Source organism: Vidua chalybeata, chromosome 11 (genome assembly GCF_026979565.1).
Source record: "Vidua chalybeata isolate OUT-0048 chromosome 11, bVidCha1 merged haplotype, whole genome shotgun sequence".
NCBI lineage: Eukaryota > Metazoa > Chordata > Aves > Passeriformes > Viduidae > Vidua > Vidua chalybeata.
In genome coordinates, this window is record NC_071540.1 from 995,846 (window position 1) to 1,001,336 (window position 5,491).

Here is a 5,491-nt window from a genome sequence, read left to right on the forward strand (position 1 = left end):
GGGATTTTTAGAATGGGGTTCAAGGGGACAAGATGGAGGAATTTGGGCGTGTCCTAGCTTTCTTTTCCTTCTTTTTGCCCTCCATGTCTTGGTGTGATGGTGACACTTTTCTGTTGGTTTAAGGCAGAGATTCGCCATCTAACATAGGTGATAGGAATTGGTAATAAATTGTAAACATACAAATGTAGTTTTGAGTATATAAGGTGGGAGCCACCCGAGGCTGGGAGCAGAATGCTGTGGTGGACTTGCTAGGCCGAGCTCGGCAGGTCAGAGAAAGAATGTTATAGATAAGAAGAAATAAACAACCTTGAAAACACAATTGGACACATTCCAGGCTCCTTCTTTTGCTGTGTGGGCTGGGAGAAAAGACTCTTTACGATCTCGGGGTCATCCTGACCATCGGAACGCTGAGAAATCCACACTTCACATTATTTTATACACATCTCATTTTGAGCTAGCTCTATGTCCTATTTGAATATTCCACATATATGAAAGGCAAAAAAAATAGTAAAAAAAAAAAAAAAAAAAAAAAAAAAAAAAAAAGTAACTGTTACATTCATTTTCAAACATCTTTGAATACTGATTTTTAGCTTGTACTCCTAAACCTAAATTTGAACTAAGGAAACGTTGCTACGTACTCAAGAGGTCTTCCTGCTTTGCTAAGGACATGACTTTATTAAGGCTTTGGATACACACTGACAGCCTGATATATATCCCAGTGTTTAGACTGTCTGAGACATTGTAGTACCATAAATTAAATAAAATTTCCATAAAAAGATCTTTGTTTTTGCCACTCTCATCACCATTATTTGTAAGCCATATTACTTGCTATATTACTGGTCCAGAAATAACTCCCACATTTCCCACAGAAAGAAACAACCCCACATTTCCAGAGAAGAGCTTCCAGAAGCTTTATCTTACCATTTCCTTGTATCATTTGATATGCTTGGCTGGACCTCTGAGTAAAAATAAATTATCACTTGAAGTTTGAAGGTGTACTTTGGTAGCAGATTAAAATTCATGCCTCTTTTCATTTGATTACTGCTTCAGGCTTTCTTTTTAGGCAGCTTCAAAAGGGGAAAAAAAAAATATATATGTATATTTATATATATATAGTGCTGAGCTGCCTTTTTAAGCTGGACAAATATGAGGTACAATGTGCTTCAAGGGAAACAAAAAAGGAGCACATTAAAAACTGTCACTTGTATGAAGAAAATAACTCCTGAAATAGACATTTTCCATGTTTTCAGGACAAATTCATCACTATCACAAGCAGACCTCTTAAATATTCTTCTTAAGTTTGCAGGGAAAGTAAGGCAAAAAAATCCCAACTGCTTTTGAGTTTAAACATAATTTTGCTAAACATCTAACTAATTTCTAGGATTTAATGACTTATGAAGGCTAAAGAGTCATAGATTTTATCAACAGAAATTTTATGATTTCATTACGATTCAGCAGAATTACCCAGAAACACTTGCATTCTTCAACTTTGTTCCTAATGTAATTCTGTGCATACTGTTTAGTCATCCAAGCCTACAGAGAGAAATTTGATCAAGAGAATTGGGACATAGTTTAGATACCTTCTGGAATCTTAATTTGTTTTGTTGGTGGTGAGAGTTTTCACTGTCATTGAGCTCCTGTCCTGCTTCTGACCCCACAGCAGAACCCCAGGATGGGTGAGGCTGGAGGGGCCCAGAGGAGCTGCTCTGGTGCCACCTCCCTGCTCCAGCAGGGCCATCCCAGAGCACAGGGCACAGCAGTGTGTCCGTGGGGCTCTGCAATATCCCCAGGGAGGAGACTCCACAGCCTCTCTGCACCATCTGCTCAGGGCTGGGCACTGCCCAGGGCAGCAGTTCTGCCTCCTGGGCAGGGGCAGCTCCTGGGCTCAGGCCCTGCCCGTGGCTCTGGGGCCATCGCTGGGCCTGCAGCAGAGCCTGGGCCTGCTCTGCCCTCCCTGCACACAGGGACAGCCAGGCCTGAGGGCCCCTCTCAGCTGGGGCTCCTCTCCAGGCTGAGCAGCCCCAGCTCCCTCAGCCTTTCCTGGGCACCCGGATGCTCCAGGAGCTCCTGTCCCTGCTGTGCCGAGGATCCAGAGCTGGACACAGCGCTCCAGAGATGCCTCCAGGGCTGGGCACAGGGGCAGGATCACACCTGACCTGCTGCCAAGGCTCTTCCCATGTTCCCAGGGCACCCTTGGCCTCCTTGGCCCCAGGACACTCTGCTGGCTCAGGGACAGCTCCGTGTCCCCCAGCACCCCCAGGACACTCTGCTGGCTCAGGGACAGCTCCGTGTCCCCCAGCACCCCCAGGACACTCTGCTGGCTCAGGGACAGCTCCGTGTCCCCCAGCACCCCCAGGACACTCTGCTGGCTCAGGGACAGCTCCATGTCCCCCAGCACCCCCAGGACACTCTGCTGGCTCAGGGACAGCTCCGTGTCCCCCAGCACCCCCAAGACACTCTGCTGGCTCAGGGACAGCTCCGTGTCCCCCAGCACCCCCAAGACACTCTGCTGGCTCAGGGACAGCTCCGTGTCCCCCAGCACCCCCAGGACCTTCCCTGCAGAGCTGCTCCAGCAGGTCCCCACATTAGTTTTGTTCCTCTAAATTTGCCAAAATATCTCACTCCAGCAAAAAAACTTTCCATAGAAATATCTGTATCCATGGGTGTGAAAGAGGCTCCTCCCATCGGCTCTTATATTAAAAGAACACACAATATTATGTTTTAGAAATGTTTGGTCTCTACCCTACCCACTTTAAACCCGCATCCCTCAGGTGCACAGAGCACTGTGCAAGGCAATTGAGAACCAGAGTCAGCAACCAAATTCTCTCTGAACAAAATGCAGCCCCAGTTTCACAATTAGGTTTTGGAAACAACTGGAAAAGCAGACAGTTCTGATCGGTAGGGATTCATGCACATTCAGCTAAGAATTAGGGTCCATCAGGGGCAAAAGAGGTGAAAAATTCTGAAGGATTGGCAACTGGTAAATAGATTAGGAAGGCAAATTGTTATAAAAATTCTAGGTGAATAATACTTTCAGAAGTCTTCTATGCAATAGTACTTTTAATGACAGCTAATACAAATATTATGTTTTTTCATCAGTGCAGATGGAACTTTAGCATTAAGCAGTTTTACAGCATTTTTCAGAAACAGACTTTAGAATTTCACACCAACATTGTATCACTATCACTGTAGAGCTATTTCTTTTTGTGCTCTACCAAAAAAGCCCCTCAAATAAAATAAATAAATAAAATCAATATCAACTTCTACCTCCATTCATTACTGGTTCAAGCAGACGGGAGGATTGTCTCTAATTTAAAGGGCTCCAAATTTACAAGATCTTCAGAGGCATCACTTATAGGTGGCACAGATACCTTCCATCCTCAGCAAGGGAACAGAAATGTAACAGGAGGTACCAATAGTGCATTCTGGAACTCTTTGGCCAAATGGCAAACTTCATTTTGTCTGTTTTTACTGCTGCTATGTTTCCAGGAAAATATTTAGTGAGTGTCTTCAAAGCATTTTCATTTCAAGAGATGAAGTGCAACAGCCCAACAGTGAGAGACCTGTGCAGAATTCCCACTGCTGCACATCTAACTGCAATTATGAACCCCCCACCTTAAATGGATAAATGCCTTCAGAAAATCCCAACAGCATCATTTAAAAATAAAATTTAAAAATACCTTGGTAATTACCATGTTTCAATTCTCAGGAAAATAGAATCGCCTGACAGGTGTTACCATCTACAAAGTCCAGTGAAAAGGGGTTGTTTTCATGCACAAGATGCCTGACCCTGTGGTATTACAGCTGCCAATAGCACACAAAAATGCTCTTTAATTTAGTTGAGACCAATTTTTTTGTCTAGCAGGGAATCTCAGTATTATTTTCTCTTCATCTTCAAAATGATGTGTGACCTTCTGTTGTTTCATTGATAACTACTTATAAAATATAATAACATATAACTTAAATGTGCAGGCATTCACTAAAACAATTCCAGGTCTGGCCAAATGAAATTCCCAATGCTGCAGCCATGGAATACATGAGCAGGCATCACAAATCTAGAATCAACTCTCTATGCTGGCTTGTGCAAATAAGTTCAGAACAAACACAAAAGCCTCTGAAATTGAGAGATCCAAAGCAAACGAGGCTTTGGGATAACACCACAGTCATTTAATGTTCTGATTTTATAAATGCTGAATAGCAGAACAGGGAGACAACTTACTCCTGACTAATACATTATCCCAGGACTAATGAGACAGAACTGACAGATGAGAAAGAAAGTCATGCTGGTATTTTCTACAGACACACTGCTTTTTTTCTGAGTAAAAGAAAAATAACGATGCTTTCCAGAGAAAAGCCAGTGGTGTGGAGCCATTTTTTAGAAAGGTTTGACCACAACAAAATATTGACAAGACCCAAAAAATCAACAACAGGAAATCTTAAGAAACTGCTAAGACAGGCATCTAAAAGGAATGAATTAATTTTACTAGGCCAAATAAAATTCTCTGTACATCAGGCAGTCAGGGCCTACTCCACTGGAGCTCATTAAAGATTTCTTTTGGCTTCTGTGATCTTTGGTAGAGGAACTGAGGTTTTTGTAACTATAAAAAGAAATCATCCCAGGTTGCACAGGTGCAAATTACAGTAAAAGGCAGAGGGAAGAAAGAGGTAAAATGAAGACCTTAATGTATTATTTTATGGCATAAATAACAATTTAAAAGGTTAATCTAGTAGCACCATGCAGGTGGTTGTTAAATGAGATCTTCTCTGAGTTGCTGGAGGTGAAGAGCTCTGGGGAAAATCCAGAAACTGTCCCTGTGTGCTGCTGGATCACAGTTGTCACATTATAGGACAAACCTCCTTTCCCTGGCTCAAAAAGCACTGAACTCCTCTCTTTTGGTGCATGACCTTCAGAATGGCATCTCTGCACCAAGAGATTTAACCTCGATAAATCACTATTTTTATACACACCACACATATCTAGACTACATCCACTCGTTTGCTAGGCTCATTGCAAGAGCTGACTTCACATTTCTGTGAAAAAGTGAAAACCATCCAGTGATGCCCCTTTTGCCACAGTGCTGGTCTCCTCCCACAAGGACTCCCCAGCAGGAGGTGCTGGCTAAAACCTCACCCCAAATCGTGTAGGCCAGACAATCCCCACAAAGATGACCCAGTCCAGCTGTGGGCCAGCTGAATGTCCAGCTACAGTAACTGACCCACATGTTTTCATCCTTCCTCTTTGCTGTCAGTGCACTTCTGTGAAACATCATGGTTGTCTTCACAGCCCTCTCTTCTTTCAGCTCCAGCTGAGCTTTGAATTTCCAAATTCTCTTCCTGCATGCCAAGGCAACGTCTCTGTGTTCCTCCAGGGTAACTCATCAGTGCTTCCACTTTCCCTGTGCCTCCTCCTTGAGTCTGAGCTCCTCACTCAGCTGTACTGGCCTCTTTCTGTGTTTGCTTGACTTTCTAAACTCTGCAGCTCCCTGTTTCC

At 43.4% G+C, this 5,491-nt stretch overlaps 1 long non-coding RNA gene across 1 annotated transcript; it reads right to left on the minus strand.

The window, feature by feature from the left end:
* Positions 1-318: 318 nt before the first annotated feature.
* On the minus strand, positions 319-2,043 carry LOC128793565 (uncharacterized). Its single transcript, XR_008432834.1, has 3 exons — positions 1,581-2,043; positions 922-1,067; positions 319-467 (listed from the first exon to the last, which is right to left on the minus strand). It is a non-coding gene; the product is annotated as an uncharacterized LOC128793565 (long non-coding RNA).
* Between the last annotated feature and the right edge of the window lie 3,448 nt (positions 2,044-5,491).